The sequence below is a fragment of the Rhododendron vialii genome, chromosome 5a (assembly GCF_030253575.1).
Source record: "Rhododendron vialii isolate Sample 1 chromosome 5a, ASM3025357v1".
Taxonomy (NCBI): Eukaryota; Viridiplantae; Streptophyta; class Magnoliopsida; order Ericales; family Ericaceae; genus Rhododendron; species Rhododendron vialii.
This window is the reverse complement of record NC_080561.1, coordinates 27,126,310-27,148,563: the sequence shown is the minus strand read 5'-3', so window position 1 is coordinate 27,148,563 and position 22,254 is coordinate 27,126,310. Positions and strand designations below refer to the sequence as shown.

The window sequence follows — 22,254 nt, the reverse complement described above, 5'->3', positions numbered from 1 at the left end:
AATATGAACACAATAGTTGCCAACTCTCTGTTTCAAGCTTTTGCAAACTAATGATTCAGCTCCTAAACAAAAAGTATGGGTGTCAAACAGGTGGGTTTTGGCCAAATTGGGTAAGTTGCAGGTGGGTTGGGTCTTTAATGGGTCATTGAACCATTTAGAACCCATTAGTTTTGAGCTCAATTACCCATACCCGACCCAACTCAGCTACTTAAAATAAAATCCGACCCTCCCATTAACCCAATTACATATATATTAAAATTTTATAATGACTAAAATACTCATGTTCACTTAAATGACTATATTACCATTATACATCTAAATAACTAAAATGCCCATGTCCACTAAAATTATCATATTATCCCTATATACAAAAATGACCAAACTAAATGGGTTTTTTTCCCACCCAATAACCCCTGCGAAAATGGAACCTATGTCGTGAGGGCCTGAACAAAAAAGAAATCAATTCATGTTGTCAATTTCCAAATTATGAAGAGTGTTATTGAGATAGATCATGAAGTCTCACTCTTTACTACTAGTAGTTTCATGAATTTCACCAGAAAACAAAGTTTTGTGTATCCTCCACGAGCTTCCAATTTTTCTTTTCCTTTCATTGTTTGTTTTGGGTTTTGACCTCTCAATCTTCGGAAAATCTTGTGAAGTTCTCAGCAAAGGGTTTGATCACACCATCAATGCCTGTTAAGGAAATAGAATCTCACATTGCTTAGGAGTGGAATGGGTGATCACTTAATAACATTTGGGACCTCTCCACTCATTGTCAATTGGTTTTGAGATGGATATAAAGTTTCTACATGGTATCAAACCAACGGGCAAAGCCTGCATTGACCTTTTATCTAATAAATGCATCCCTTCAAGAAGTCGGGGTTTGTTGCACATATTAGCTCTAGAATACAGAAAGCAACTCAGATAACTTACCCCCCCCCCCCCCATAAATAAATAAAAAGCAACTCAAGAGAGAGAGAGAGAATTTGGTTAAGTATTTATTTCAGAGGAGAGAGAGAGTGGGGGGGCTAGCAGAGGTTGACCGTTAGATTATTTGGAGAGTACAGGGTTTTTTGTGAGAGAGGTACGGACAAACTCTAGAGAGGGGTTTTTTTTGGTAGTGGGTTATGTTGATGACCCTTTGGGTCATTTAAGCTGACCCAATTGAGACCCATTAATAGATGGGTTAGATGGGTTAAGACTCATTCTAACGCAACTTATAAATGGGTTGGGTGGGTCTAATTTTTAGTAAGTGGGTTTGGGTTCAATTTGTCACCCCTTATCAAAAACCTTGTGCCAGAGTAATGCACTCTCTCTAGAATTGGGATTGGGTACATTGGGTACCGATTTTGATGCCCCTTTGTTCTTTTTTTTTTCATAGACAAAAGTACCGTTTTATTAAGGTAAAGGAGAAGGGAAACCAACCAAAAGTTGGAATACATCCAATGAGAATAAAGCCCATAACACCCGAAGGCCTAAAAGCCCAAATAATACAATGAAGCCCAAAACACCCCAAGAGGCCAAAAAGCCAAGATATTACGTTAAAGTCCAGCCAAAGAAAATCCAAAACCATAACCCTAAGTACTGTACAATTTTCACCACTTGCCATCCACCTGCCACCACGAACATCAGCTTTGACCATCCTCACACCGCCGAGTTGTCCGAACCAGACATCCACCGAGCAGCAAAATGCCACCACCACTGGAGAATGGACTGACGAATAGGACCCAATAGTTACACACTTGATGCTATGAAGCTAGAGCTATTACAGTTTCAGTCCCTCAGCTTGGTTTCCATTTGCCCAATGAAACCATTGTTTTAGCTTCACTGATAGGTTGCCAAACATGGGGCAAGAAAAGGAAGGTGAATCGCTACGGTGCAAAAATCTCTACGTTCATTAACTTTATCTCTTTGTGTATTGGGTTGAAACTTAGTTATATGTATGTAAGACTTATCCAAGTTTACTTGTTTCCTTGTCAATACATCCGCGAAACTTGGGAAGCCACAAAAGGTGTGATGCGAACATAGTAGGTGACAAGTAGCAAATGACTTAATCTTATTGAGTTTTTTGGTAGATATACAATAATTAATGATGAAGTTCTCATATAGAAGAAGCAACATATGATTGTTGTATGTTTTGAATAAGCAACAACATCTATATGAAAAACAATCGTGTTATATAGATAAAAAAATAAAAAAATTCAATGTTCTGCTAATTTCTTATGGCTTCCCATTACTTGGAAGTACCAAATGTAGGGGGATGAAAATAATTAGTACTTTGAACAGCACCTGATCACTTACAGTGTAGAGACCCGTAATTTATTTTAATTACTGAAAATGATTAATTAATGTCGAAATGAGAAAAGGTGGTTTATTAGGTGATTATTTGATTTGGATTGAAGTGAATGAATTGAAGTTTGAAGGAGTTTTGGTGTAATAAAAATATATATGGGTATATAAGGAGTGTGTGTGTGGTAGAGGATGATATTTCATCCCCAAGCTCTCTCTCTCATCCGTTTCTCTCCCTCTCTCCATCGACTATCTCTCTCTCTCCTCTCCTTTCACTCAAAACTCCACCTCATCTCCCAAAATCTTCAAGAACCAACCTCCTTCCGGCCTTGCAATCACATCTCGTGCTTGAAATTCCTTGGGTCGAGCTTGAATAAAGTTTCGGAGTTCGAAAGGTTAGGGTTCGTTCAAAAACGTTTGAATCTTGGCCATTGTTGTGAGGTAGGGACTTCTTTACCTCTTCTATGTGTTTATATGTTGATTTGGTGTAGATTCGTGCCTTGGATTGTTGGATTTTGGTTGTTGTTCATGCCTTGAAAATCTGCTGAAATCGCTTCTCGAAACCTTGTGGTATCGATACAGATTAAGTGTTGTATCGATACTATAAACTTATCTTTTCTGACAGTTAATGTTGTATCGATACGGATTATGTGTGTATCGATACCAGGAGCTTAACTCCAGTTTTGCTCCTGTTGCTTCTCCGTCGATTGTTTTGACCCCCGATCACTTCTAAATCCTCTTGGACACCTCTTAACTTATCCTCGTTTCGTTGGTCTTCCATTAGCAAGAACTGAATAAGAAATTACTTAGTTTAAAAGCCGTTAAAGTGCATTCTATAGATTATTTTGTAGTTGTAATCGTTCATGGTGCATTTGTGATGACGTTAGCATAATGTATGATGTGTTACCTACAAATGTGATCATGGGGGAAATCTTAGCTTACATATTGTTCAAAATAATAGTTGATTGGGTCGAAAGTTGGTTTAAGGAGTCCCGTAACGCAAGGGGTGGTAATACGGAGACTTAGAGGGGTTTCGTAACGCAAGGGGTGGTAATACGATAACCCGAGTCGTTAAGGATCACCGTGACGCACGGGGTGGTAACACGGTAATCCTTGTGGCGTTGTACGGTAACACAAGGGGTGGAAATACCGATGGTGGGAGTTTGGTTGAGCGAGTCGAGTTCGGATTGTTGAATTGTTTGTGTCATGTGACCAATGCTTTCAATCTAGACAGAGGCTCATTTACAAGTTAATTGATTATCGTCTACAGAGCTGTATTTCCTTATCCTCTTTTGTTTGCATTTATCATCATGTTTATATATAGGATTGGTAAAGATTTTCCTACTGCGCTAGTGTAGCTCAACAAAATCCTTCTTTGTAGGTTCTAATGCTGGGCAATAGACTACATGCAATGGTGTGCTTGGACATGAAGATATATATATATTTGGAAGCTAACATCTTTTAGTTACTTACTCATCTTGTAATGGACTTACTTTGATTAAAGATGGCTTTGTAACTAATTATGCATGGATTCCTTTTGACTAAAAAGTTTGTAACATTCTGAACCTGTCGTATTTGTATCTAAGCTAATTTGGGCCATGGTGCCAAGGTTGTATTTCTTTAAGCGTGGGGACTTGTTTGTAAATTAAATTGGCGGGAAAACTATTTTGGGAAATATGCATAATATGTGAGGTTCTTTATTAGAATGTATTATTATTAACGTTGAAAATCGAAGGTGTGGCATACAGATACTCGTGCCTCTTCACTGTAACCCTAGTTTGCTGTCGGGACCCTAACCTGCAAAACAGACGAGGGATGAGCGCACCTTTGCCTTTCGTGGCAAAGGCCCTCCGATTCCCCAGTTAGTATCATGTACTAGCAGAAAAACCCTAACTATCAATAGGAAAAATGATATGAGTGCAACGTATTGCATACATTTTACTCTAGGTTTACCTCGTATTTATAGAATTATAGATACTTGCTACCCAAGTATCTCTGTTGCCCTAGGATTCCTATCTCGTATAGGAAACCCATGATATCTTGGATTCTCGTTCCTTTATCAGTTCACTACCTTAGTCCTTTTAGGACTCTTTTCTATAACTGGCCGAACATCCTATTCCCGTTGGGTATCTTTCCTAGATCCTACATTCTCGGGATCCCATTCCTTTACGGAACACCGCTGTCCTGGAACCTCCTAGAGTATTCCTTCAGCTCCAACACTTAATTGGAGTTCTTTCCTTGTTCGACTATCTCATGGCCGAATAGTCTGTCTGGACCAGTCACTTCATATGTAACTGGTCCTTTATCAACTATTTGGACCAATATCTTCTCAGGAGCTATCCTGATGTTCGGCCCTCTCGTTGTCGAACAAACTACTTTGGACCAGTGACTTCTCATGTCACTGCACATATATCAATCTCTTGATTCAACAACTTCTCAAGTCGCCGGCCATCATTGCCGACCATATTGCTTTGCACGGCGACTATTCTGTCTTTATTTAAACCATGGTCCCACGTACCATGTGTTCGGTAAAAGATGTGTCTGTCGGAGAATACCTCCCTACAATTGCTCCCCAACTTTGCCCTTTGCCACTATTCGGGGGCAACTGGTAAAGCTACAAATAGACCTTTGAGCCGAACTCCAACTCTTTAGATCCCGTGTGGATGTAGTATCTAAACCTATTGGTGTTTTCTGGCAATTTTAGTCATCATTTTCTTGAAGTAGTAACTCCACGTGGCACATTTCGTATGCATCTCATTAAATGCGAATTGACGTTTTAACCAAACGGCGTCAAAACGGCATTCTTTTTGTTACCTTTTCTCGTAACGCCGTCAGATGCGTCGTTTCATCTCCGTTTTTACCTTTATACTCATTTGAGGGTCTTTATAGGGTTTTCATCCCTATATTCAAACCCATCGTTTCTCTCAAAAAACCAGGCGAAAGCTTTTTTCCTCCTCCACCATTACCGCCGTTTGCAACTCAATTGCGTCTCAGGCGACTTCTGCAACAACTTCGTAAGATTCTCGTTCTATTTAACCTTACAAATCCCATTTGAGATCTTGATCTCAAGTTTTATTCTATTAGGGTTTTGTTCAAACCATTTTCCAGATTTCATTCTGCTTTGGGAGCTTCAAACTTTACCCATGGCAGATGAGAACGAAAATCCCTTTAAACCTAGTAAGTTTAAGAAGCTTTGTGAAACCCCTTCTGCCATGGCGTCATTTAGGACGGAATACAACATTCCTGACAATGTTAGGCTTGAACTCACCCCTCTGGGTGCGGATAGGGATGGAGGCTTATGGGATAGGATGTGTATCCCAATCGTGGCTATTGTCGAGGGCAAAGTTCGCTCCCCCCTTCACCCTTTACTTCGTCAAGTCTTAAATTGGTATCGACTCACACCAATACAGGTTTCCACCAATTTCTTTAGGTTAGTGATGGGAGTAGTGGCTTTGAATAGGATTCTGGGTACCCAAATAGGCTTATCGGATATCCAATGGTGGTACAGCATCGTGCTTAACCCTGAGTATAATACTTATTACTTTAAGGTTAGAAAGGCAGAAAAGCGCCTCGTGCTAAACCTACCAGATTCCGTTTGTGATCACGAAATTGATTTCCTCTACGTTACTGGAGCATTCGAGCCAATGGGGGAAGATGGCCAAGTGGTGGGCCTCCATTGCCCCCATATTTGGGGCTACCCACGTATGCTCCTAATTTTTTTGGCTCTATTCGTAATTTTTCTTCACTGCTTTTTCTGCTTTTTCTGACCCTTGTTGGCTTATCAATCTGCAGCGGATAATGCTAACAAGTGTCCAAGACGAGAACCCAGCTATGTCTGAACAGAAGAGATCAACAGGATCCTGAAATACACAGGGGAGCCTGGCACTCCGACAGCTGGTAGGGGTCGTGACGCAAATGTCTTACTAGGCTACGACCTTGCCTACAAGGGGTTTATCGATAGAAGGCCTGCCAACCAGTGCTGCCTCAACCTCAACTGCTCCTCAGCCGAGGAATTCAAGGTCTAGAGCTGGAGTGACATTTGCTGGACAGATAGGTGAAGTTCCAATTTTCGAAGGCCTCCCTCTCCTCCGCATGGTTCTCAGAAGGTCCTCCCAACGCCTGGCTACCTCTCAACAACAACCCGAACAGCCTGCTGCTGATCATGATACTAGTCAATCCTCCTCTTCCGATTATTCCCCATCTCCACCAAATTCTGATACGATGTCTCGACAACCCATGGATCTAAGCTCTCTCTTGACTGTTTCATCACGAGGACGTGGTACTGGCCAGGTGGCATCTACAGGGAACGCTCCTCCTGCACCTCGTCGCACAGAGGAGGTTCTATCCGCTCTTCTTCATCTCCTCAGGGCTCTGAGATTGTTCTCGATGGCAGTGATGCCCATCGAGAAAAACGTTCTAGTGCCAAGGATCCAACCGGTGCCTCTATGCAGGGCAACGCATCTACTCAGCCGCCCTTATCCCCAAGTCCCCTAATAGTACCTCAAACCTGGGCCCCCCAATTCATTAAGGGTGATTGGCCCATTAACGTTAGTGATAGTGCAAGTTCTTCAGAAACTGCACTGGCACTTGCCCAAGGCCTATTGCGCCTGTTGATATGCAGAAGGAATCTAGATCTCCACCTGATCGGCTTATCTCTACCGGTCTCGTCAGTGGGATAAAGGTAAATTATTTTTGGTAACTTGAAGTTGAATCCTAACATCTCGTGTTATTATATTAATGCTTCCCATCATATTTGGTTTTCCTCAGTTTATTCAAAAGATGGTTGCACTAGGCATAAAGCTACAAGAGATTGAGCCTGAACGCAACAGGCTTCTGAGAGACAATACCAGGCTGTTGCAGATAGTCTCCAGACTCGAACGAGAAAGAGACAAAGCAAAAATAGAGCTTGAAGGGACAAAGAGCAAGCTTGAGACTGCCGAAGACAGCCTTAGCCAGGCATTATCAGAAATTGATAGTACAAAAAAAAACAGCTTTCGAAGAAGGGTAACAAAAGGGTTTTGATACAGCAACGGCAAGCTACGTGGATCAAATGCCTGCCATTCAAGATCAGATTTGGACTGCATGCTAGGAGGCGTGCCTGACAAAGGTGGGGGTTGCGGAGGATTCTCCTTTCTAGGAGGACAATGATTTGCCGAGCAATCGTGCCCAAAGCAGTCATGAGCAAGTAGAGCATCTAAAAGATGATATTGAGCAACAGATTGAAAATTTTGCTGATGCTAGAGATGATATGCCCACTGGTACTCATGATGCTCATCCTGTTGAATCACCTGCCCGAGATGCAATAAATGAATCTTTTAACCTGGAGGAGAATGTAGCTAGAGGTGGTTCTACTACTGTAGTCAGCACAGGGGTTCCAGACGAAATTTCTCCAGAGGTCCAAAACCTGGATTAACAGATAAGTACTTGTTATGAACCATTGATATTTTGAAATTTCAGCTGGTCCTGTGTGATCGTAAGCATTGGCCTTACGAGGCATCATTACATTCATACTTTCGATAACATAGGTATTCGGCCCCTTGTGGCATAACTTATGTGTTGGTAGCTTTTTGAAGTTTAACCATTGTGCTTGGCCCTTTATGTTTGCATATGTTCGGATGCATATAGGTTTATCTAAGTATTTCATACTTAGTCAAATTTCGTTATGTCGTATGTCTTGCCCTAAGTGTTTCATACTTTGTATGGCATATAATGCATGTCCTCGTATGCTGCCCAAATTTCTCATATTTGGTTTACTCCTAAGTGTATTCATACTTAGTTTATAATCTTAACTTTCCCATACTTAAATAAATTGCATATTCTCGTATGCACTCCAAGTGTCACATACTTGGATACATCCCTTGTATAAAGTTTTCCATATTTTCCCATCTCAGTTAGTTTGCCCAAGTGTCACGTACTTGGATAAACATCCACTAAGCGTACTCGTATTTATGGAAAAATACTCAAGTAATCGTACGTGGATTACTATCGAATGTATTCATATTGGGCAGAATCATTGGCATTCTAGGTTTATTCGTACCCCAAAAAAAAAAAACTAAGTATATTTGTACTTTGTCAAGTTTAGAAATGCTCGTAATTCATACTATACTTCTCTCCTCTGCTCCCCAATATGAAGCGAGGGAAAGACGGTGTATAATTTGCTTGCTCCGTATTTAAACGGAAGGAGGAAGTGGAAATCCATGACCATAAAAGATCATAAAATTTTGAAAAAGCTCATAATCAAATTTATTATTCATGATCTGATAACTCAAGGGGGCGTTAGTCATACCCCTTGCAACTAAAAAGTAAAAACAAGGAAAATATATTCATAATTCCCACATAATCACAATGTGCATCCTAAAGTAGAATAAAAAATAAACTGAAGTCTTTTAAACAAAGAACTTCCTCAAATTATGGACATTCCAAGGCTTTGGCACCGGGCTCCCATCCAGGTCTGCCAATCTGTAAGCCCCTATGCCCACAATTTCAATAACTCGATACGGGCCTTCCCAATTGGCCCCCAACTTGCCCTCGTTTGCCACTTTGGTGTTGCCGAGCACTTTACGAAGCACAAGGTCTCCAATACCAAATTCCCGTGGGTGAACGTGTTTGTTGTAGCTTTTCATAAGTTGCTCCTGATATGAGACCAGATGAACCAGGGCCCGCTCCCTCATTTCCTCGGTAAGGTCAAGCTCAATTTCAGGGGCCCTGTCATTGCCTCCACTCTCAACCAATGCAGTCCTGTTGGTTGGAAGTCCAACTTCAAGGGGTATAACTGCCTCTGTTCCATATGCCAATGAATAGGGGGTCTCTCCTGTAGACCTCCTAGGTGTTGTTCGGTGCGCCCACAATACCAGTGGTAACTCATCAGGCCACTTGCATTTCGCTTTATCCAACCTTTTCTTGATCCCATCAAGAATGGTTTTATTGGATGCTTCTGCCTACCCATTACTCTGAGTGTAGGCTGGGGTTGAATAATAGTTTCTTATCCCATATTGAGCACAGAAACCCTTAAACTTCTTTTGGGACCCATTATTTGTAATCAAAGAATAGGGTACCCCAAAACGAGTAATTATACTCTTCCAAACGAACCTTTCTATCATAGGCTCTGTTATCTTAGTCAACGACTCTGCCTCGATCCACTTCGTGAAATAATCAGTTGTCACCAGTAAAAATTTCCTGTTCCCGGTTGCTTTGTGGAGTGGACCCACGATGTCCATCTAGGGATGGCATTCGGGGCATTCGGGGCGGAAAATGGGTATTCCGTACCCGATCCCCGAACCCGAAGTATGTTCCATATCCGCCCCGATCCCCGAACGGGGAAGGAAGAATGGAACCATTTCCGAGCCATTCGGTTATCGGGTAATCCCCGAACCGAATGGGTAACCGAATGGAATCAGAATAATATGTTTACCCGAACCGACCCGAACCGAACCGAACCGAAATATTTTCAGTTTTCAAGCATTAAAAAAAACTGGCCACTATTATCAATATTGGCTTATCAATATTATCAGTTTTCAACCGAAATATTATCAATGGTTATAAAAAAACTGATCACATCACAAACGATGGTGAAAATTGGGACAAAGCCCTAAAACGTATGGGTATATATATAGGCAGGGGTATTTTTGTAATTTACTACTACTTCGGTTCGGGGTTCGGTTCGGGTATTGACTGAACCAAAACCGAACCGAAACCTGTTCGGGTATTCTCTATGCCAACCATACCCGTACCCACGGGGAAAATTTCGGTTATGGTTCGGGGATAATTTCGGTTATCGGTTCGGGTACCCATCGGTTCGGTTCGAATTGCCATCCCTATGTCCATCCCCCATTAAGCAAACGGCCAAGGACTCGTTAATGGCACCAAATCTTCTGCTGGGGTTCGAATCATAGGTGAAAATTTCTGACACTTCTTACAAATTTTCACATACACCTTCGCATCTTCCTGCATGTGTGGCCGCCACCAATAACCTTGGGTAATTGCTCGGTGAGCAATAGACCTACCCCCAGCGTGACTTTCACACGTCCCTTTGTGAATTTCGTGGAGGAATTTCTACACCATCTCGGGATGCACACAAAGTAAATATGGACCGGTGAAGGATTTTCTATACAACTTACCCTCTGGTGACATCCAAATCGTGCAGATTTGGTTTTTATTTTGTGAGTCTCCTTTTTTCAGAGGGAAGTGTTTCATCTCGTAAAAACTCCACAATTGGATTCATTCAACTTGGTCCCTAGTTTACGTCCAAGACCATTTCTGCGCTCCTTCCTGCTTGGCTCAACAAGATAATCTACCGCCACCTTTCTCTTGAGTTCCGTTGATACAGCTGCAGCTAACCAGGCTAGTGAATCTGTATGGGCATTCTATGCTGAGCTTATCTACTCAATGTACACTCTTTCGAAAGTATCAAGCAAATCCTTAGCTGCTTCTACATACGCTGCCATCTTTTCATTCGGTGCTTCGTACTCCCCGGACAGTTGATTCACCACAAGTTGTGAATCACAATATATCCTGATCCTTGTCACCTTCAATGTCTTCGCACTTCTTAACCCAGCTAAGAGTGCCTCGTACTCTACCATGTTATTTGATACACTGAAACCAAGCCGAACAAATAGCTCCAACATTACTCCTTCTAGAGAAAAAAGCACAACCCCGATCCCCGAACCAGTATTACATGCTAATCCGTCAACAAACAGTTTCCATTCAAGGGCATCCTGGTCGGCTGGTGCTTTCTCCTTCTTGGATGGTGATCCAGCTACCTGCTCCTTTCTCGTAGGAGGCAAGGGTGCTATTACTGGAGAGAACTCGACCACAAAGTTTGCCAACACTTGGCCTTTGATTGCCATGCGCGGCTGATAATCAATGTCATATTGGGTTAACTCTACGGACCAAGTTGAAATTCTTCAAGAGAAGTCTGCTTTTTGTAGCATTGATTTTAACGGGAACTCAGTATACACCACAATCCTATGGCTCTGGAAATAATACGGCAATTTTCTAGTTGCTGTCCTTAACGCCAGGACCAATTTCTCGAGTGGCAGATATCTTGTTTCTGCATCTCACAATGTTTTGCTCACATAGTAGACTGGGATTTGCTTGGATCCCTTATCTCTCAACAACACTGCACTTACAGCATGTTTGGAAACAACTAGATACAAAACTAAAGACTCATCTGGCTCTGGAGTTGACAAGAGTGGGACTTTTGCCAAATTCTACTTCAGGTCCTGGAAGGCCTGCTCGCACTCTGCTCCCCATTCAAATCTTTCTCTTTTCTTTAATAATTGAAAGAAGGGTCTGCACTTGTCACTTGACCGGCTAATGAATCTATTGAGGGCTGCAGTCATCCCAGTTAGCCTTTGGACTTCCTTCGTTGTCCTAGGACTCTGTAGCCTTTGTAAGGCCGTTATTTGATTAGGGTTTGCCTCAATCCCTCTTATGGTTACGAGGTGACCCAAAAATTTCCCGAAACCAACTCCAAACGCACACTTCTAGGCGTTAAGTTTTAATTTGTACTTCCTTAGGATTTCAAAAGCCTCATTTAAATCTGCTATGTGTCCTTGTTTGGTCTTACTTTTTACCACCATATCATCTATGTACACCTCCATAGTCTTGCCAATGAGCTTTTTGAACATGATGGTTGCTAGTCTTTGATATGTTGCCCCTACATTTTTCAGTCCAAAGGGCATGACACTATAACAGTACAACCCTCGTGGTGTAATGAAAGACGTCTTCTCCTGATCAGGCCCAAACGTAGCAATCTGATGATACCCTCGATATGCATCGAGAAAACTCATCCGCTCGTATCCAGCAGTTGCATCAACCAATTGGTCAATCCTGAGAAGGGGAAAACTGTCTTTTGGACATGCCTTGTTCAAGTTTGTGAAATCTACACAGACACGCCATTTTCCATTCTTCTTTTTTACTACTACAGTGTTGGATAGCCACTCTGGATAATAGACCTCTCGTATTGCTTTAGCCTCTAACAAACGATCAACCTCTTCGATGACAGCATCAACATGCTGCACGGTTGCCCTTCTCTTCTTTTGAATGATTGGCTTATGTTGTGGATCAACGTTCAAGTGGTGGCAGATTATATCTGCATCCACCCCAGGCATTTCTTCTGGTATCCAAGCAAATACGTCAACATACTTTTTTAGGAAATTTACTAACTCAGCCTCTTCCTCTGCTGGCAGTGATTCCCCAATTAGAAAATACTTATCAGGATCAGTCTCGTTGATCTATGTCTTCTTTAAGCCCTCAACTACTATTTCCACTGGGTTCTTTCCGACGTCCTCGATAGTCGGTTGATCCGGTACTTCTAACGTGTGAACCTGGTGGGCCTTTTGTATTTTCTTGACGATGGAAATCAAGCACTGTTGAGCCATTTTCTAGTTACCCCTAATCTTTTCAATTCCATTGGATCCCGAAAACTTTACCATTTGGTGATAAGTCGAGGAAACTGCTCTCGTTTTATGCAACCAGGTTCTCCCTATAATCGCATTATAGGAGGAAGGAGCATCTACAATCAGAAAAGTCAATCCTTAGTACTACTGACCCCGCCCAAACAGGTAATGTCACCTTTCCAAGGGACCAAACTGCTCCTGCACCAAACCCAACCAAGGGTGTCATTGATTGCTCTAAATGTATCTGCGCCAGTCCCAACTTCTTAAAGGCATCATAATAGAGAACCTCTGTACAACTCCCTGAATCCACCAGGATCCTCTCAATGTCATACTCCCCAATTCGTAGGGTTATGACCAGAGCATCGTTATGGGGTATTTGAATTCCTCCCAAATCCTCGTTTGTAAAAACTATGCCTTCGTTGCATGTGTCGTTTTCTCGTCCTCTCTTTTTTCCTAAACGTATAACATGTTGGTTATGTTTGACTTGTCTTTGGCGCAGTCTGACCTCATTCCTTGTGTAAGGCGTGGCCAGTCCATGTATCATATGGATTACCCCTTTAGGATTCTGCTCGTAATCCATCTCCATGGCTTGCCCCTTATCTTTAGGGTCCTCCTAAATGAATTCCTTTAGATAGCCTCGAGAGACCAGATCATCGAGGTGTCTTTTAAACATCTCACAGTCCTCAGTCATATGGCCCCAGTCCTTGTGGTAGCGCTAATCCTCAGTCATATGGCCCCAGTCCTTATGGTAGTTGTTGTGCTGATTCGTAGCACATTTTGTATTTTTATCCCCACCAAGACTCGGGGGGCCATTTGAAGTAAGACCGATTCTTTATTCGATAAAGAATCCTGTAAATGGGCTCCTTCCAAACCGTGGTAATAGAAAAGAAAGATTTAGGATCAGGAGCTTGTTTATCCTTGTATGGCTCTTTCTTAGCATGCCCATAGTCTTTCCTTTCACGGTAGGTTTTGGGCTCTGGCTTATCTACTTTCTTCACAGGCCCCTTAACTTGCTCAGCAACCACCTTACCGTCTTCCCGGAATATGTCATCTTCGTTCCTTGCGTGCTGCTCTATCCGTTCCATAAATTTTGCCAGTGCTCTTACTGGACTCATGTTCAAAGATTTACGCAGCTCCCTCCGAATAGGCAACCCGGTTTTGAACTTGGCTATTGCGTACTCCTCACTGCAACCTTCAATCTCGTTGAAAGTCTCCCAGTATTTTTCTGCGTAGTTCCTGATCGACTCATCCTCTCCTTACATCATAAAGGAGAGGCTCTCAAAAGTCTTTGGAGCTCTTCTGCTTGTTAAGAACCGAGCAGTAAATTCTTCGGCCAATTGCTCCCATGTTCGGATGGAGCGTGTACCCAACTTATAGAATCAAGACAAAGCTACCTTCTCCAAACTTGATGGGAACATTTTGCACATAATTGCATCATCTCCTTCATGCATAAATATTGCCTGCTGATAGTGTTGTATATGAGCCACGGGATCAGCATCTGTCTCGTAGAAGGTAAACGTTCCGTGCTTCACCCTGCTCGGCAACCTAGCCTCCTGTAACTTTTTTGTAAAAGGGGAAGATGCAATATTCTTGAGTGCTTTCTGTGCTGCTTCTCGTGCAGTCATGGTTTCATCTTCTTGTTCCTTTGTTTTGTTGGGTCTAGTCTTTTCCCAATCGAAATCAGGTCTCTCGTACCTATCCCTATGGTGTTTTCTAGTCCTTTCTTCCTCAGAGGAAGGACTTCGGCTTCTGCTCCTCCTCCTTCTTGAAGAAGCCCTTCGCCGTTCCGGTGTTCGGCTCTTACTTCTGCTCCCCCCTTTTCGTGGAGAAGCTTTATGTCGCCTTAGAGTGTAACTTCTGCTTCTGTTCCTTCTTCCTCATGAAGGAGCCTTTTTGTATTTTACCATAGCATTCCCATCTCCCCTAGAATTTCTCCGTGAAAGTCCAGAGTCCTCCGGGTGTTCTCGGATCCGTTCTAACTCCCGGATTTCATGCTCTCGTTTCTTAATCAGGCAAGCATATTCCTCGATTTCTTGCCTCTTCTTGTCGAGGAGATCTTCACTATGGAGCACACTTTTTGAATATGCAACCGATTTTTCCCTTCGATGGGATTTACTCCTTCTTATGGACCTTGAGGCCGTCTTTCCTTCCCTGCTCCTGGAGTTGTCATGAATAGTAAGGGGCGGCCCTTACTTGTGGTCCTCTTATGTCCGCCTTCGGGCTTTCTCGGAGCCCCTGGTGGAGATTTGTTTCCACCTCCATCTAGCAGATTCTTTGGATCGAGTGGCATCAATGGATCTTCTTCCATTGTGGTCGTTATTCACAGGGAATTCCTTCGTTTCCCACAGACGGCGCCAATTGTAGGGGGATGAAAACAATTAGTACTTTAAACAGCACCTGATCACTTACAGATACTGGTGCCTCTTCACTGTAACCCTTGTTTGTTGTCGGAACCCTAACCTGCAAAACAGACAAGGGGTGAGCGCACCTTTGCCTTTCGTGGCAAAGGCCCTCCGATGCCTAAATTAGTATCATATACTAGCAGAAAAACCCTAACTATCAGCAGGAAAAATGATATGAGTGCAACGTATTACGTACCTTTTACTCTAGGTTTACCTCGTATTTATAGAATTATAGATACTTGCTGCCCAAGTATCCCTGTTGCCCTAGGATTCCTATCTCGTATAGGAAACCCATGATATCTTGGATTCTCGTTCCCTTATCAGTTCACTACCTTAGTCCTTTTACGACTCTTTTCTATAACTGGCCGAACATCCTATTCTCGTTGGGTATCTTTCCTAGATCCCATTCCTTTACGGAACACCACTGTCCTAGAACCTCCTAGAGTATTCATTCTGCTCCAACACTTAATTGGAATTATTTCCTTGTTCGGCTATCTCATGGCCGAACAGTCTGTCTGGACCAGTCACTTCATATGTAACTGGTCCTTTATCAACTATTTGAACCAATATCTTCTCAGGAGCTATCCTACTGTTCGGCCCTCTCGTTGCCAAATAGACTACTTTGGACCAGTGACGTCTCATGTCACTGCACCTATATCAATCTCTTGATTCAACAACTTCTCATGTCGCCGGCCATAATTGCCGACCAGATTGCTTTGCACGGCTATTATTCTGTCTTTATTTAAACCATGGTCCCACGTACCACGTGTTCGGTAAAAGATGTGTCTGTCGGAGAATAGCTCCCTACACCAAATCAAACCATGCTAATTAAGAAGGTTTATCGAACAAACTAGGTAACAGATAGTCTCAAACATTTACGGTTTATATCTCATAGTCCTCCGATCTAGAAGAAATTAAATTGGCATCCTATTTGGAGGACTTATTTAGGTGCTTATCCTAGTGGTTTTGAATACTTATGTTACCATCCTCAAATTGTCATGTTACCCTATTATAAAGGATGGCTAATTAAGTTCCCCTCTGATCTACAAGGAACAAAAATAAATGTGATAGGCAATCTCATTTTCCCTTGCCATCCCATCCCATGTGACATATTACAATGGGATGGGATGGGATTGCATTTGTCCTACAATTGCACCAGGAATACATAATTTTATTTGGCTACATTGGTCATGCCCAGGGACAGACCTACGTACACCCCACTCGAAATAAAAATATTTTTATATATTTTTATATAAATTAGCATAATTATGAAAATGTGCCAACATATAAACACATGCTTGGACATATCTCAAAAATACACATGTAGAATTAGTTTTATGTTTGAATTCCATCATATGGTGCATTTATACTTGTTGCTTTACGAGTTGTTTGTCTATTTGGAGCCATTTTTTTATTCTCTTTATTTTTAACCGTCTGGGAGAAATATTTTAAAATAAAGTCATTAAGAAAACTAGCTCGATCATTCTAAAACTTGTCAGTGTTCATTTAAAACGGACTTCAAAAATTTTGTCTGAGATTTTTTGCTCATTTTTACCTAATTCAACTTAAAGTACGCATTATAAAACATTTGTAGTTAGTAATTCATGCCTTAATTTTGTATGATCTTATTATGGTTGACTAAGGCCCCATTCCGGAAACGGAAATAAGTACTTATTTTTTAAGAAAGCAATTTCAAGCTTAAAAATCATGTATTTACGTAAATAATTTTCCTATCAATATGTATCTTGTTTGATAGATCTCATTGAGATCTTTATACGGTGAAAAAAAATTAAAAAATCATTTTTCATTTATATTATTTTTGAGTTTGAAAATGTGAAATAAGTACTTATTTTTTAAGAAGGTGTTCTAGAACGGAGCCTAAAAGAAAAATAAACTTTGGCCATTATGATTAACAGGTGCCCCCACTAGCTAGGTTGTATTCCTAGATCCATCCCTGATCACGCCACCTTTGATATGCACATATTTGGTCTAGATTTTATGGAACTTAGAGTCGGGAAAAGCGAACATATTGTGCATACAAGTGCTGATCAAAATTGGGATGCAATGACACACTTGTGCAAAATTAACTGTTGTAAGTGGTATTAGTTGATGTTATTTTAGTGCTATATATATAACCATGATTTGAGCAATTCTATGCACCAACATGCCCCACTAAAAAAGAGAAAGAAAAAAAAAAAAAAACCAAATACCATAATTTTTTGCTGCCTATAACTGCTTGTCGTGCTCACATTTTATTTCATTTATTTTCCGTATCTACCTTACTATTTCAATAAATACCTGGTAGAGTACGACATCGAAGAACTCTTTCTCACTTCTGGATAAAAAACTGTGGCCTGTTTGATTGCGCTGAGGGTTGATTTATGTTTGTCTACTTGAATCGTTCAACCGACACCTAATAGCATAAATTTACTCAAACTTAGGTACCCACTGCTGTTTAAGATATGGTAGGGAAAGTTTGGATGATTAAGGACGTGGAAAAGGGGATGAACAACTGGACGGTTTAAGCAATATTGGTAATTGAAAAAGATTGCCCCAGAGTAACATGCCTACCAAAAAATTGTGCTCATTGATTCTAAGGTTGGGATAGCCATATGATACTTGGCTTTTTAAAAATGCTTACGCATATCCAGAGCCGTGCTATCCACACAGATTTTTGTGCACAGATTGTGCATAAATTTCAATGTGGGACCTACTGCGGGTCCCACACATATAATTCAAGCCGTTCATTAAATGTAAAACATTTTTTCAAAGGTCCACGCGAAAAATCAGCTCAATCCCATACTTATAGAAGCTCAATCCAATCATCTAACTTTTCATTCGGATTTCAGGATAATAAAAAGTTAGATGATTGGATCGAGCATCTATATGTATTGGATTGAACTGATTTTTTGCAGGGGCCCTTGAAAAAATGTTTTACATTTAATGAACAGTTTGGATCGTTTGTGTGGGACCCGTAGTGTACCCCACATAATGATCTATGCATGATATGTGTATGAAAAGTATGGAAGTGTCGAAAGACACTCTTTGAGAGAGTCTTGACAATCGTGTCTTGGACAATTAATTCTCGACAATGGACTCTTTCTTGCCGAACACCAATTGAGGAGATCTCTGTGCCTGACTCAACGCCAAGAGTATATATAAAATTTAAATTGGTCCAGTTTAAAAATTCTTTGGTATATCTATATCTGTAGTTATGTATCACCACAACTCTTCAATGGAAAAGATGAATTTTAATTTGGTATGTTCCTTTGATATAACAGATGTGTTCTTTGCCATAATTTAATTATGTTGGTCCTAAGTGAAAGGCAAACGATTCGATCGCTTCTGCAGAACATAACCGTCATTGACGAAGTGTATGACATGACCTACATTAATTAATTCCATTAGTAGCATAAATACGGTAGCTGGCTTTATGGCCTAATACTATCACATATACGTTTCCTTTTCTGGCAATATGTATTATATGAACTTCCAATTGTGAAAACTTGCATGAAATGTACAGCAAGGTGCGCGCCAACGACACTTTTGTTATGGGATCAGTTCACAGAATGTGAACGAGAATGATGGCTAAACTTGAAGGGCCATTTCCTGTTGTGCTAGATACAAGGATGAAAGTTGTGGCAGACTAATATATATGCCTTCGTATGGAACTTACAATCGCTGTGCTGCAAAAACCTCTACATTCTATCATTTGCCTTGTCTCTTTGTGCATTGGGTTGAAGTCTATCTAATTATATATGTACGTAAGACTTATCCAAGGTTATTTCCTTATATATACAATGAACACAGAGCGACGTGCGAAGCGCACGTCGACCCTCCACTAATATGTATGAAAACCCACCGAAAGAGGATTTTTTTTATTTGTTTCTAGAAAAACTCTAGGTTGTCCTTTGATCCCAAGGTGAAAAGGATGTGATGTCCACCCATAGATTAAAATTGTGCATCCCAAATCCTATGAGTGATAAAGGGTTCATGTAGCGAATTGACATTGTGATAATGAATGAGTTCACCAACTGCGCAACTAGTCCAAGGCAATCTCTTTTGTCTTCACGCCTTTCAATTTCCTAGTTCTCATTCCAGAAATATCTCAACTCTGGATATGTTGCCGATCAAAAAAAATTCTGGATATGTCTAAAAGGAACAAAATTTGATCTATTCTCCGAGCTTCTTTGACCATTAATAAAGAAAGAAGTCCCAGCGAAGATTCACTAGTAACTTTAAAGTTTCTGATGACAAGTCCATTGAGGGCTTGTATAGCCAAAAAGAGCATCTGGTCTCAATCCGAATCTAACAAAACCAAATTTCATGTGGTACTCATCGCTGCTTCTTTTGCTCGGAATGAAAAACATCAATATCAATTTCTAAACATTGCGAATAATTTGTGAAGCCAATCAACATCCATTTCCATCAGTAGATTGTCCGCGTAAATTGTGACGGCAAAGCTATTTCATGTGCTCCTTCTCCCTCATTGTTCTATCAGCTTTCCACATTTACTACCATAGAGAGAAAATTTCCTTTGCTGCTTTCTCAAACCATAAGCTAAATATAGTCCTTCCTATGACATTGAGTAAGTATCCCATATTCCAACTAGAGGTGTCAAACGGGTTGGGCTGCTCGCACGGCACGACACGTTTAAATGTGGCACTGCACGGCACAGGCACAATTTTAGACAGAGCTCAGCACGGGCACAACATGTTTAAATGTGGCACGAGCACGGTTTTGGACAGGCACGGCACGAGCATGACACGTTTGCTGGGCACGGAATCTAATTTGATTTCTACCACTTATTCGTCAGCTCTACTTTGATTCTCTTACAATTGTTTGTGGTTTATTTATTCCTTTCTAACCGATTAATTTCATTTATGGCAATCATCGTAGTTGATACTAACTATAATGGAAAGCAATAATCTTCAATCTGTACTTTGTTTTACTCCATTGCTAATTATCAAGTTTCCTAAAAAAAAAACTTGTAATTCATGCTTTAGTTTGGGAAATTGTAGTTGAGGTTACTTAACTATCTTTTTTCCCACATCGTTAGCATGTTCGAATATGATCTCATTTACAAGGCTCGTAGTCACGTGACTATTGCCGGGTTCTTTAGCGAGAGCTTGTAACCTAAGCAGGGGCATTAATGTGGTTGAATAAGTTTTCTTCCACAATGATTGCCAGTGACATCTGACATCCACAATCGTAACACAGCTAGAATTTAAAATTAAAAAAAAACAGTCTCAAAAAAAAAAACAATTATTACGACTTAACAACTCACCTTTTTTAGGATCACAACTTTATATTTCTAGGTTTTAAATTGTTACAAAAAAAAATTTAGGCATATTTGCGGTACTGAAGATGTGTATGGAGTGGTAAAAAAATATTTAAGCGGAAACCGTAAGTTTTTTTTTTTTTTTGATAAATGTGAAAAGTTATATTCAACTGTGAGGTGAAAGTCTACACAACAGAGAGGAACCCCATGTGGGCAAATGGGCTTCCACAGACTGGACAAACCATTAGGGAGGGGGCAATCAGGGCATAGTAAGTGTAGCCCTATTTCAAATCAAATTCGCAGAAAATAAAACTAATGTCAAGCACATAATCAACAAACCACCGGACTAAATCCGGAAACCATAAGTTTAACCATAGAAAAAGAGTCTCCGAAGAGAAGCTTAGCCAACCAACATGATTAATATTTGCAATAAACCAAAATAGAAAAGCTCAATAATAAACAATCAAAGCACTCTATTGAATATGCAATTTTTTGACTTAGATCACTCTGGAAACCATGTATACTATAATTTATTTAAATAGAGAGAGAATCTAGGCAATATACATCACTTAATAAAATAAAATTCTTTAGCCAATAAATACTCAGATTTTGCCTCATTTGTTGTTTTCAGCTCAATTATTTTTTCCTTTTGTATCGTCTGCTTGTTTTGATTTCTATATTAAATTCCTAAATCTAGTTTGGGTTCTAACACTTTATTTTGGAAGTTTTAATTTACTGTTGTCGTGTACCTTAAAATTGTTTGTAATTTTCCTTGTGCATTGGATCAATTTCATGTTTGGCAACCATAAAACGTTCCGATTGATTAATGTAAAAGTTACGATATGCACTAAAAGGTTATGACTTTTAGGGAAAATGTTATGAATTCTATTGATAAAAAGTTACAAGTTTTTAGTATAAAAGTTACGATGCGCAATAAAATGTTATGAATGACCGGCTCTTCAGGTAACGTTTTATGAGGTGGCACAATATGGACCACACAATAGGCTAAAGATTTCTAAAAATGTGTGTATTGAAGACTTTTTCTAAAGATTTCAAGGCTTCAAAGCACAACACGAATTTTCTAGTAGTATGTTATGATTTTTGTAGATGTGAATATAAGGGTAAAAACATATTCATAAATATTGACTTGGAGTTGGATGACATTTGAAATATAGTGTCCAAACAATTTGTTTTCTTTTTGCCAAATGGATAGGTAATTTTATTTCGGGCAACCATCCTAACATTCAGGCGATTGAAGCGAAGTGATTTGTTTGTGGAATTAACCGTCCTATTTCTGCGACAATTGACTCTCACTGTGACTATTGACAAAGGAAGGAGCATATTGGGCAAATGGAGTATCATTTTTAAGGAGCCATGTGACAATTGTCGAGCTTTAGTAATACGACCTTGCACACATAAAAGAATCTACTCCCTAATCTAATTATTTGCTCGAAACCAATGTGATTTAGAATAAACCGAAATCTTATTCATTAATAATACTGTACCAAGGGTTAGCTTTGAGCCCTTATCTTTTTGCCTTAGTTATGAATTAATTGACTACACATATTCAAAATGATATTCCATAGTGTATTTTGTTTGCAGATGATATTGTTCTAGTGAATGAAATTGCAAGGGAAGACACAAGCTTCGGTTCAGTTTGGTTTGGTAGTATAAAATTAGGAATGTACTTGGAACAAAAAATTTCAATACCCCATGAAAAAGTAATGATTGTTTCGTTTAATGTCCAAAATTGTTTTTGTTTCGTCCAACTTGGAGTTTGTAGTGAACACTAAGGATCCAATGAGGGATCCCGCACGGGCTTACCGTGCGGGACTCCTCTTTCCCGATCGAATTGGGACGATCCGAGCCGCTCAATGTGTTT

General features: G+C 40.4%; 1 protein-coding gene across 3 annotated transcripts in view; it reads right to left on the bottom strand.

The window, feature by feature from the left end:
• Positions 1–22,254, bottom strand: part of LOC131325634 (dihydrolipoyl dehydrogenase 1, chloroplastic-like) — a 97,326-nt gene that overhangs the window by 13,623 nt on the left and 61,449 nt on the right. Inside the window, exon 16 of one of the 3 annotated variants that reach the window (XR_009199771.1) lies at positions 12,953–12,962. The exons of the other annotated variants lie outside the window; for them this stretch is intronic. The gene's annotated coding sequence lies outside the window, so the exon portion shown is untranslated. Of the gene's footprint in view, positions 1–12,952; positions 12,963–22,254 lie in introns of those variants that run through there. 3 annotated transcript variants of the gene reach the window in all.